Raw genomic sequence first — 13701 nt, forward strand, 5'->3', positions numbered from 1 at the left:
AACAAAGAAATTGTCATATGGTTTCAACAAAAGAAGTGATTTCACCGTAGTTTCAAAATTTATGGTAATAGTTGACATGGAGCTACAATAAAAAACAATTAATTTGTAGGCTACCCGATTATTACCCTTCTTCAAATTTTTCAAACCTTTAGATACCGCACAGGATTGATAGAATAAAGCTGTCACCGTTTATTAGTCATGTTGTAAAGAAGTAATTTTGCTGTACCATAGACAGAAGCAAAACAAATCAATTGGGTTTGAATGACGCTATTGAAACCCAATTACCCATCGGTCTATCATCTGTGTGAGGTGTAATCTGTGTATTGTAGTCTCTTGTTATAAAAGCTGAAAATTACGTTTTGTTGGTTACTTGAAAGAGAAGTTATTTTGTTGTACCATAGAGTAGACAACTAATCAATCTCAATTATGACAGTGTGGTCCAAGTGCAGGCCCGCGAGCCAAATTTGGCCGCGAGCTCCTTTTTTTTGCCCAGAGAACTGATAGTCAGCTTTGCTTCAATCTAGCAATATCACTTCAATTTTTGTTTCTTTGTTATTGTAATTGACAAAAAACTTTGTGAACGATCCTTTGTGATGCATAACAATGTTTTTAGTTACTCGCCTTGTTGTCCTAGCCTAAAACTTACCAGTTTCGCAAAACCTAAGGGTCAAGATAATGAGTAGACTACTTGTAAAAAAAAGAAAGGTGGAAGAAAGATCATTTTAAAATAAAGAGGAAGAAGATGATTTATTTGCAGAAAATTCAGGAAAACCACTCTGTCTAGTTTGCCAAAAAAAAAAAAACAGTTTCAGCTGCTAAAGAGTATAACGTCAAGCGCCATTATGAGTCTTTTCACAAAAATAAGTTTAAACTGACGACATCCAAAGTGGTTCTCTGTGGCCTTTGGCTATGCGATTATGGGAGCCAGATCAGGCCGCAGGATCAAAGTGTTAAACGTAGTAGCATATTTTGGGTGGAGGGTAGAATATTTTAACATTTTTGTTTGTGCTGTATTTTGTGTGCGACAGCATCGCTGGTCAGATAAATGAAGCGTGAATTGGATGGCGAAAGAATTATTTTCGCTTCGTCTACGAAGAGACGCTGACCTAATTTACTGGTATCTCTGTGCGGTCGAGTGTGGCGAGGATTGACAGATGCCTCAGAAGTCAGAAATGTTAAAGTGTTAAACGAAAGCGTTGTTTGTATGTTGTAAATTCTTTTCGCTGACCAAGTTTTTATGTGCAGGAGGGGTAGGCTACTTGTTTTGTTTAGTTTAGTTCCAATGGCAGAGCTAGAGGTAGTCATAATGCAGAGAAAAGCACGATTTAAAATGAAGTTATGTTATTTGTTTAATTCACAGCAAAACTTTGTATGAAACCTACTGTAGGGGATAGTGGTATTGTTTTGTTTGTCGCTGTGACTTCATCGTGGATTATCAACAACTAGTGAACTAAGTTGTTCATATACATGAATTTCCCCTTGAAGTAGAATATTGAAATCAACTACGTAATTGCGTTACTTTGGACGATCTGCACCTTGGACACGAAATAGTTTGGTAAGTAACATTGTGACTTTTTTCTAGTACCGTACTATAATTGTCAAACTAATTAAACCAAAGTTATTGACTTTTTGTCTATCTACAGTAGTATTCTTTATGTTGTGTATATATGGTGTAACACCAGTCTAAATTGTAACAACAAAAAACATGTAGGTCGTAGCAGATTATTATATATATTCTGTAATCTGTGTATTTTTTGTTTACACTGTTTGTTTTTGTCACAACTTATAAAACCAAATGCTGTCAAGGTTAAGTCTAAAACATTTGACCAGTTATCCATTTAAACCAGTGGTTTCCAAAGTGGGCGCCAGCGCCCCCCTGTGGGCGTTTGCAATCATGAAGGGGGCGCTGGCTATAAAGTGGGCGATTGGGGAGCGCTGAGAGTAAATCGGGGCAGTTACAAGAAGATGATAGCAAAGCATTTTTGTCATGTTTCGCTTCAAGGAAATACAAAAGAAGACGGTGACTATAAGAGCTCTGTGGCAGATTTTGTGGCAATTATGTTGGCAAAGTCGCTTCACAGTGCCTTACAAGTTTGTTGAGGTCGTAACACGTGACTTACTTTGAAGCACTGCGATTACGCAAATCCGATCTTTCAATCCGAGAGTATTTTGATCTAGCGTTCGTCTTAATCTATCTTTGAAGACTGTCATCAAAGCAGTGAATAAAATTATAGCGCACGCTTTGAATACACGCTTATTCAAATGATTGTGCAATGAGAATGATGAAGCTTTTGAGCGCATACTACTCCACACCGAAGTACGTTGGCTTTCCCAGAGAAATTGATTCACGATTTTATTCGCTGTTTGAAACTATCAAGGAATTTCTGCAGAGTTGTGATCCTGCCCTTGCAAATGACGTCCTGGTTGTGAAAAGTGATATCGCCTACTTGTCAAACATAGGCTATTTTCCTAATTTAATAAATTGAATTTATCCTTTCAGCGTAACGAAATAAGCTCGTGTTGTATCAGCGAAATTTAGCTAGACGAGAATTTTTCCACTTCTCAAGCTTGCATCAACTTGATACCAGTGGCAAAGGCATATCTAATCACCTTCAAGAAGTACGCAAAGACATGGGAGTTCGATTCCAGGATGTATTCCAGTTAGAAATCTATGATTGAATAATCGACCTATTCTGTGATATTTCCGAACATGGAATTTTTAAGGAGGAACTAATAACATTGTAAAACGATTTTGCACTCAAACCAAAGTTCAAGATCTCGTATCAATCGTTCTGGCTGCAGAACCAAATCAAAGAGACATACTCTCACGTGTGGAATCGGGTCAAAGTTTTTATTATTGCCTTTCCCAGCTCATACTTGATGGAGCGTGCTTTCAGATAGCCCAATGTCTAGAAAATTCTGGGTATTTGTTTTTCGCTGAGACTTTTTGGTAATTTGTCCGAAATGACTTGAAAAAATTCGGTCATTTTTTATTTATTTCGGTCATTTTTTTCTGATGAAAATATTTCCTTTCAAGTAGCTGCTCCAAACCAAAATTTGCACTTCCTGACTAGCTACAACATCAAGTTTCGCTGAGAAACGTTGTCGTGTTTTATCTGAGAAAAGTTAGAACAGACAAACGTTTCTTCAACGTTCATCAGCGAAACTCAACCTTGCAACATCCGGCCGCAATTGACCGAATTGACTATATTTTTTTCGGACATTTTGCTAAAAAATAGGTCAATGACCGATGAATGACCGAAAAAAAAACAGGACTCTAGTTTTGTCATTTGACTAGAAGAAGCAGTTAAACCACGAACCCATACCGGTAACTCTTTATTTAATTTGATTAAATAGGTGAAGCAACTTACATTGCATAGAATTGTCTGATAATATTCTATTGTGAATTATTTAGCGTGAGAATACTTAATATTTTCTGGCAACTTGTCATGTCTTGCACGATGGTTTTGTTGTGTCTACTGTTCTAAGTACATATCAAAGCCAAGAGAAAGTAACTGGCCACTCTCCTTTCGTTAGTGCCGAAGACCTAGTGTGATGACAACCTTATCTTCTCATTCCCGAAACTTAGTAACTGAGTTTGGCACCACATTTACCTTATCTATTAATTATGCACAGCTCATAGTTATTTTGTATTTGCAGATCGCTGGAGAGCTCTGCTGTGCTTACCACTTGTATTCAAAGAGGGAATACAGCATTTTGTGATAATTGGCGCTGTAAGTCATCAGTCTACCGCTAGCTATAATTGATTACAATTACATTTTTTACTTAAACGGTTTGATGCTGTTACCTCGCAGTATCCGTATCATAATGCACGTAAACACTATGTAAGGTAGGAGGCACTACTTCACCTATTAGAATGTATCAAAATAAAAACAAAATGGAAAAATGATGATCATCGTAGAATGTGTATGACTGTCTTGCAATATTAGTAAAAGTTATATCTCATTTTATATCTCGCATTCACATTAAGCGCTTGCTTAATGAAACGAAATTTGTCGGAAAATGCCTCACAACTCATTACTCACACCTAGTGGTCAAAATTGTTAAACCGTACATCAGCGGAATCATCATCATTTACAGATGATGATTCCGCTAATTCCGCACCTAGTGGTCAAAATTGTTAAACCGTATATCAGCGGAATGCCAACTTTATTTTCTTCGCAATAGTGCACTCTCCAACACAGAGCGTTAAAAAAGAGGTGAGATCACGGGCTCTAAGTCCACTGACGTCACAAATAAAAGAGAGAGAATTTTTTTTCCATTTTTTTGCTTGCAAAAATGCGCATGGTTTTTATCGGGGCTCTGGAATAGGAGTTTTTTAAAAAAAAGGCAAGACTGCAACTCCGGCTGCATACAAAACGATAAACAATGTTTGCAATTTTAAACTGCATGCAATTAGATGTATAAGACCAAGCTTCTATTACTTACAACAACACAACTTTAACGCACAACGTTTCATAGAACCACTGATTATTATTCTTTTTGAATACTCCAAAAAACAATCTGGAGGCCCTAAAAAACCTTACAACACTGAAGCCGGAGTCAGCCAGTTATAAATCGAGGAGTCGAAGTCGTATATTTTTCGCCCAACTCCACAGCTCTCGTTTTGACACATTAAAGCTTTGGATGTTTTAAAAGAATTTTATTTGAGCAAATGAAATTTCAAGAATCGTGGTGAGAAGCAAAACTAAATAAAAGAATTGAAACTGAAACGAACCAATAATTTCAAGTAGCTTTAAGATTAATTTAAAAAAAGCAATTTATTTTTATGTTTTTTTACTTCTTTGTCTTAGGTTCGTTTCGAAATCCGCCAATGTTGCAATTCGAAGTGTTCGGTTTGCCCTATTTTCTAGAAACGTAAGTGCGTTTGAAAACAAAACCGTGTCATGACGAATTTCTGTTTTGTTTTTTTATGCACAAATTCTGCAAAAAAGTCAAAGTGTTCATGTTAAAGGAGTTTTTTTTAACCATAAATAGACATAACTAAGCAACGAGACAACATTTAACATTGTAAAAACAAAAACGACATAACAATCGTTCTCGGTTATGCAATTTGCATCTAGTAGTCTTCATCAAGCCTTTAAAACACCTTATACCTTGAATAAGAAATACTAAAGATTAGACAAAAATATACAGGATAACAACAAAACTATGGTCTAATCTAAACAATTGAGAAACTGCTATATCTTGCACACATACGAAATGAGAACTAAAGTTACAGCTCTTAAAAATAGCGTTTTGTTTTGCCTGATCGAAGATGCAATTAAAAGTGAAATGAAATGCAGATGAGATGATCAAAATTGAATTGAAATTTGAATTCTATTGGATAAATATTTTATTAATCAGATCATAAACAGTTTTTCGAGGGTCACTTTTTGCTGCTGAATATTTCATTTGCCTGCCATTTTTATATTGGTGCGAAATTGTTACATTGCCAATAACTCTGTATAGCATATTTGTGTGCCATAGAGATGGTAGTGTGTCACAACAACACAATTCGTTAGCATCGTATAAATCTATACCTTTTCCAAGTATAATCAGTTTTACCATAGGCCTATAATTCTTATAAGGTTGGATCAATGCTAATGTTACATATTGTTTTACAGGATGACAGTTTCAGCTTGACAAAAGTCACAACTCCTTATCTGGAGCACATCCGAGGGATTTTCTCTACACGTGCAAAGGCAACTGCTATGCCACATCGAGGAGCCTGAAACTGCACTGCTTCTGCACACGTATTGGATATTTGATATTAACTTTCCCCAAGAAGTCGCCGAAACGCTACAACTATTAAATTACCTGTGTGACATTTCCCGGTTTCCGTTGATATTAGCACACCTGTGCAAGCTTTAATAAATCAGTTTTGAATAACAATTTGGTAGTGCTGGTGTAAGGCAGTGATTTTTAACATGATTGTGTTTCTCGGTACACTATATCGTTCCGTAAAAGATTGTCAGGTGTTCCGCAAGAAATTGTTAAAATGAACTAGCGTTCTATGGAACACAGGTAGAAAATTAAAATCACAACTGCTTTGCGTTTGCCTTTGTGCAATTGTGCTCATCCAAACAGGCCAAGATATCGCATTGAGAAAAGCTGAAAGTGAATAAACTGTTGTTGTATTGTTTATTTTATTGCATTATGGATTAGCCCATATTATAAAATCCGATTTGGTGTTCCGCAACATTATTTTAATGCATAAAGTGTTCCGTGGCTCAAGAAAGGTTGAAAAACACTTGTGCAAGGAACACTTTTTACGCAACCTGACGGATAGGGAGGCAGAAAGTGCAACAAAAAAACAGGAACACGAATTAATGCGATAAAAAAAACAGTCTGAATTGTAAAGTGGACATTTCCAACTCAAGCAAAAGTAATAAGGTAAAAATTAGAACCATCCTAAAGGGTGGAAATTTAGACAGCCTGAGAGTAAATGCTACTGAGGTGGAAATTTCCACCTCAGATGAAGGGTGGAATTTTACACTTTTTGTGGTGGAAAAATCCACCCTATGAGTGTATAAGCCTAGGGTGGAAAACAGAGACTAGGGTGGAAATTTCCACAATTTAGGGTGGATTTTGCTGGGGGTGGAAATTTCCACCATTGCTCAAGGGTGGAAATATCCACCATTTTTGGTGGAAAAATCCACCCTACAGAAGCATAGGGTGGAAAACAGAGACCACCCTTAGGGGTGGAAATTTATATACCTTTTACTTAACAGTGCATGTCGTAGCTACTTGTGGTTATTAAGTAATGCTGAGGTCATCAACTGTTTTATTTACAATATCTTTTTCAAAATATTTTATCTGCTTTTTGTTAAATAAAAAATCACAGTAACTTAACTTAATTTCACAATGGAGCCAATTTGTTATTTAAAAAAAATGCTCAATGATGACAGTTACTGAACCCAAACATAGAAATGTCTGCAGACTTAGGCTACGGCAGATAAAGTAGACAGTATCACACTAAATCAGAAAAATCAATGTATTTATAAAGCTTTCGCCACACAAGTGTGGATTCTTCAGTATATTCCTATTCAAGCAGAATGAAAATAAATCTTAATAAATAAAATAAATAATCTTATTATTATAACTGAAATAAATCTTATTCAAATATTCTACTTGAATAAGACTATACTGAAGAAGCCACACTTGTGTGGCAAAAGCTCTATATAAAAGTTGATTTTTCTGATTGAGTGTGATACTGCCTATTATAGTCTGTTTCAAATATTTTATTACACTACGCATCCTATTGGATGATCAGTTAAATCATAAGATTAGATAAAAAGTTTAATAACGAAGTTTTGTTTTTGGAATTTTACAGCAGTTAGTTAAAAAATATTGATTTTATTGTTTATATAGATCATGGCCACCTGAAGATGCGGCCTGATTTGTCACATTTTTCAGATTTTGATTACAGCTACTGCTAGTGTTTGTCTGACATTTTCTGAGATTTTTTTACTTTTTGCTGTCTCCTAATGATATAAATGCTTTTTGTTGCCTTGGGGAAGCAATAGAAAATGAGAAAAAGTAAGTTGAAAAACGCTGAATCAGACTGTTATTGAAAATTAACAGCCGGACTAAAATCTTTGAAATCGAATTTTCTTTGTTTTTCAACATATGAAGATGTTAAAACCTATTGTGTCATCTAGGGAAAACAGTACATAAAGCATAAAAATATGATTTTTAGAAAAATTTAATAAACCATTCGCAAAAAGTTAGCAAAACCTGGAAATTTCTGCAAAATGTGACAAATCAGGCCGTATCTTTAGGAAGCCATGTATAGATTTATTTGTCTCATGTAGCGAAGTTTGCTCGTTATTTTGAAGTAATTATCATTTCATGTAATTTAAAAAATGTTTTTAGATATTTCTCCAAATGTGGTCAGCACAATCTTTGCATCAAAATACTTGATGGCTGCCAGCAGTGGATATTTGTTGAGATCTGATCAAATTCTTTCAGTGGATTGCACAAGTCAAGGCAATCCTACACCTCAATGTGTATTCACTATTTGCTCTGATAAATGTGAAAACATCACCAACATCAACAACGAATGCTTCATAAGTCAACCTCTCATTGTTGGTGGTTCGTTGTCTTGCTTGGCTGTAAACAGTGTTGGATCACGTAAAAGTACGGCAAGGAATATTACAATTGTTCCAGCTTTGAGTGAGTTAAACAAATGCATCTAAAATGTGTTAACGTATGTTTGTGTTTTAATTAGTAACTTTTTGTGCTTAACATAGTTTTACTCATATCTTGCATACAATGTAGCCTACCCTCATAATGCTTTCCATTTTTTTTAACTAACAGGAAACGTGATTTTGAGGTATGGTGAGCATGTTATTAACGAGAAAACTATGTCTTTTCCACGAGGAACAGCTTTAACACTCATCTGCAGTATTGACTATGCCACTGAACTGGGTACTACATATACGTGGACTTATCCAAACACGACAACATATTCAAATTCGGCATTGCAGCTTCCTTCATTGAATTTATCCGACTCAGGAAATTACACTTGTAACACTGATGATGTATTCGGGAATTTCACAAACAGTATCTACATTGAGGTTATTTGTAAGTAACAGTTGTAGCAAGTTATCATGATATGATTACACTGATCAACACCATTTTTTATGCATGAAATGTTTCATCGCTTTTGGTGGATATTTGGAAAGCTGAATCCAAAAGTGATTGTTTTGTTATGAACTGGCTCTAGTTTTTGATATATTTGCAAATTTTAGGATAAAAAAATGAGTATAAATGATCGAAATTAGCGTTTTGTATATTTTTTTTTTATATCATGATGCACAGAACTCAAAGGGCCAATTGATACAATTTTGTTTTATTTATGCACTATTACTCTCAAATCATGAAACTGATGTTGAAACATCGTCACATGTTCCATGATCGTTTATGTTAATGTTGATCACAAATAACAGAAATCGAAAAAAATTGCGGCAATTGAATTTGAGTTACAAATGGTAGCGAAGATAATAAGTATAAAAGCACAGCAATTATTGCTCTATAGGCTACAAGTATGAAAAAAAAGGTCTCTCGGTCACAATCGTAGTGAGGTAGATAACCGTGAAAATACTTCATTTGGTGACACAAGCATGAAAATTGGCACACATGCACTTTGGACCATGTAGATTTCAAAAATTTAATTAACTAAACGAAAATTCAAAATGGCGCCCGTGACGTCAAAATTCAAAATGGCCGCCATTCAGGTACTGGACTGACGTAGGAAAGTTGCTTTATGAAAGCAATGTTGTAGATGTGTCTCATTTCTTACTACCTTGAAAATGTTACTTTTAAGACAGTATGAATGATTTAAGATGGTATTCAACAAAAAAAAGTGTGTAATGTACTATGGACAGAGAAAGGGTTTCACAAATTTGACAGTCAGGTGTGCAGAATAGTCTAAACTTTGATACTTCCACCCAAACAGACTTAAAATACTTTCTTAAAAAGACAATTCATGTACAGTCAACATTTCTGTTATCAGTTATTACTACTGAATACGTAAATCATGTTCATGACAATGATTCACATGTAAATAATATCTATTCATGGTCACAAGGACAGGAACATAGTGAAGTGCATGGTAAATTTGCATTTTTACATTTACAGCTTTTGCATTCTTTTTTACAATTGCATCGTCTTAGTTCTTTACATGCTTCGGCTACGGGGTCTTTTCTTGTCCACATAATGTCCCATGTTCCCCCATCTCCAGATTTCCACCCCCAGTTACTTGGAGATGGCAATTCCGGAATCCTTTCAAGCGCTTGTCCCCAAATGTGTCCGGCCTGATATGCTGCCCGAAGTGCATGCAATTTCAGCGCATCTTCTGTTGGTGGAATATTATTATATTGTTTATTTTTAGGTGTAAACAAAGTCATTCTAGCAGTGTCTTCTCTACCTTATCATCAGTGCTACTTTTATCATAAAGATATACCGTGAATTTTTGAAGGATTACAAAATCTTCTGCATTTATTTCCTCTGGACACTGACTGAGCTTTTGAAATGTTGGCGTCACATCTGGATACACTGACCACGTTGCAATGAACGACTTCTTCCCCTTTCCTTTCATGCCTGAACAAGAGTCACAGCCACTAAAGGCATGAAAGAACAACAGCCCTTTGCATTTCTGTGGACCCAGGACAGAAAACATCTGATGAATAGGAATCCATCTTCTTTTGTTTCCTCTCCCGAAAGATATCCAGAGTTCGTGAAGTCCATCCTTGCTCAAGTTTTCAAACAAGCCAATTCCAATAACGACCACATCAATGTCATTAGCCAGGATGGCTGCTTTTTGTATAGTTTCATACTTGAGACCATGATGAAGATGAACAAACATTTTGGTATCGGCTTCTTCTTGGTTTGAGCTCAAATTGACTAAAGCGGGATTGTCATTATTAATAACAGCTTTTTCATTCTTGGAAGCGTAAACGATATCATCCGGTGGCATGAATTCTTAGATGGAATCAGCTAAGAATGGATAAAGTTCTTTTTTATTGTCTGTATTTTGCAAAAAGTTTGGCCAGTTCTTTGGGACTCTCCCATCTTGAGTAACTCTCCGCCTGCTACCATTACCCCTCTCTATACGAGCATGAGACTTGATGCTTCCGTCCTTGTAAGTGTCAAACACAACATCCGTTCGTTTGTGCTTTCTGGCATATGGCTTAATTTTCTCCATGAAGTCATTCTGGGCATATTCACCAAACGTATGATGTTTTGGTGTAGTAGAGTGTACTAAACATGCTCCATCTATCACCATCATGTCTACATCGTCCAGTAAAGCAGGTTGTGCAGGTACCACATTCTCTAGGTAACCCATTAAATCTGCTTTCTGTGTTTGGTAAAGATCACCTCCTGAACTTAAAGCTGCTGGGAATCGTTGGTTTTCATGGCTACAAAATTCAGTCAGATCAACTTGTCGGATCTTGCATGAAATAAAGAGCTTTGAAAAAAGGCTGCAGTCACCCTTCAATGTGCTCTGATTCCCTTTTCGTGTTGTTGTCTTTTTTGAGTTAAACAAAACAGTGTGAATTTGTTCCGAGCAATTGGTGAGTAGACTTTGTCTAATTCTGATGTGAAGTTTTCCAACTGATTTTTACCTTTTGTATCATAGTCTTTTAGCATTTCTGTTACCTTTTGCTCCATGACGTTTTTTGTATTAAGAGTTAGCAGAACTGAAGTTGACTCCTCAAGATAGGGATTGCCCATCTCTTCAATGGTTCGGGTGAGAGAAATGACGTCTTTGAGAAATACTTTCTGTGCTGATGGTGTTGCTTCATGATGACTTAGGGATACTTTCTCTCGACTTTTAGAAACACATTCATATTCCTGTATAATTCTACAGACTTCAGGGCCTGCTACCGTCCATCGTAGCAAGGCTGATTTGTGTTCTGTGATTCCAATTATCCCTCCATCTCCTTTCATAATAGCATTATTCTGTTCATGAGCTTGGTCAATAGCAAGCGCAGAATATTCTCTGTTGGTCTTCTGAATCACAAACTTCCCTTTCATGAACTGCTCATAAACATCAGGAAATTTATCTTTCAATGACAACATGTCAAGTAGGTGTATGGTCAGCCACCTTGAGTAGTGAGTTCTGTCATCACTAAAAAATTTTGGAAGGAGTATTGCCAGAGCCTCCTTGTATCCTGGAAAATTTCTTTCCCGGAGAGTGCCCACAAAACCCAGCAATGAGAGTTCCAGATTGAATGCAGTGTACCAGTAGTTGAACATTGGAAAATCATCCGCTCTCCTGGCGCACCATTCTTTGAATTCCACCTCATTGTAAATCCAGCCTGGTGTCTCCACTTCTTTCGCAGAACGCATCAATGCATATAAACTACACGCTGTGACCTGGTGGATACGTCTAGTCTTTGCTACATTGGGTGCAGAAATGAAAGATTTTGCTGTACCTGATGATGCTACCTTGGCTTCTTTAAGAGCAGTTGTCCAGCCACTACCTTTCAGAAATGTACCTAATAGTTTTAATGCAGCCATTTCAATGTGAAGACCACCCATGATGATGACCAATTTACCGCATTCATCAGGCCAATACCATTGCACTTGTTTAGATAGTGCAAAAAGAGGTTGGTCAGCTGTAATGACTGGTGTTTAAGACGGATTAAGATACGACATAGTTTGCTGGACTTGATCCATAACATGCTTTATTGTAGACACACTGTCTACTTTATCTCTCAAAAGTGGTGAAATGCACGAAAAGCTGACGTCGAATTTGTGATTTTGCATCTGTGAGGCATTGAACGCGGACCACGTTGCTTGCACCTTGTCATCATATTCTTCAGTGAGAAGTACGTGGTCTAGCCAGTTGAACTGTCTGTCAATCAGGAATAAAGATGGGCTAGGTATTTTCTGTATGTCATACGCATGTGGAAGTGGTTGTTTAGCGAAAAATGCAGGTTTGACAACCGTGTACGAGTCAGGCAAATCTGGTATCTTCTTTACACCTCGGATAACTTCTAGTTTGTTCTGTGGTATTCCACCAATCTGGCTTTGAAAATGTGAAATACTTGTTCCGTGGAATGAGCTTGTTGCTGTTGTCGCCGAAGGATTATGGTCAATGTTGTCAACTGCCGACACAGTAAAAGTAACAAACTTCAGCTTTGGAGGGCGAACAACACCTATCTTTACAAATCTGTTGACTGTTGCTTCTCCGAGTTGGGTTGAGATCTCTAAAACTCTGTCATAGCTGATACTGAGTCCATTCTCAAAGAGTGTATCAATAAGTTGTCTCTTTCGTGTTTTAAAATATACTGACAATCCGAGGAAAACAGGAAAGGCAGGCTCTCTGTTCTTTGTATGTCTGTGGTAGCCTGCATTGCATCTGCATTGTAAGTTGAAAAACAGTTAAATTGTATGAGCTGTGCTATAGCAACATCGGCTTTTGAAGTCCCATTTTCCATATGCGACTTGATGCCTGCTCCATGTGAAATACTGGATACAAATTGTGCAACCTCTGGCGGTACACATGATTCCATGTACTCAGCATCAAAGTTTTATTTATTAATAAATAAAATATGTCAATATATACAGTATATACGTGATTGTGCGTTGCTATTGGTCATGGTTAACATTGTCGTTTCGGCAGCGTCAGAAAGGAAATTTTGTGCGTTACTCTTGGCAGCTACTTCATTTCTGACGCCCGCGAAACATAATTATTTGTAATAATTGACAAACCAACAATCAGATTTTACTACAAATATCACCTCTGTTTTCTTGAAAAATTTACTCTGGTGATTCTCGAGTTGGACCCCTACTTCTGTCTCTTTTTAAATACACTGAATTTGAGGGTGAACAGTAACGAGGGATTTTGCTGAGGCTATCATTTTTTAAGTAACATATGACCACCCTTTTTTCGCTAAAAACACTAAAAAACGTTTTTTTTCCCGTTTTTGTGAAGATTTTTAATGAGATGTACAATCTGAAATCATAAACACTACCTAAAAATGTCACAAAAAACATTTTCAAGATAGTAAGAGATGAAAAACACCTAAATTGCTCTCATAAAACAACTTTCCTACGTCAGTCCAGGACCGAAATGGCGGCCATTTTGAATTTTGACGTCACCGGCCGCCGCTTTGAATTTTCGTTTGGTTAATTAAACTTTTGAAATCTACATGGTCTAAGGTACATATATGCCAATTTTCATGC

At 36.6% G+C, this 13701-nt stretch overlaps 1 long non-coding RNA gene across 1 annotated transcript; it reads left to right on the forward strand.

Annotated features, from left to right (window-relative positions):
• Window positions 1-1364: 1364 nt before the first annotated feature.
• Window positions 1365-5884, forward strand: LOC145781373 (uncharacterized). The gene is made up of 3 exons (XR_014290723.1): window positions 1365-1555; window positions 3661-3734; window positions 5628-5884. It is a non-coding gene; the product is annotated as an uncharacterized LOC145781373 (long non-coding RNA).
• Window positions 5885-13701: the final 7817 nt, after the last annotated feature.

The sequence above is a fragment of the Aplidium turbinatum genome, chromosome 12 (genome assembly GCF_918807975.1).
Source record: "Aplidium turbinatum chromosome 12, kaAplTurb1.1, whole genome shotgun sequence".
In the NCBI taxonomy this organism is placed as follows: Eukaryota; Metazoa; Chordata; class Ascidiacea; order Aplousobranchia; family Polyclinidae; genus Aplidium; species Aplidium turbinatum.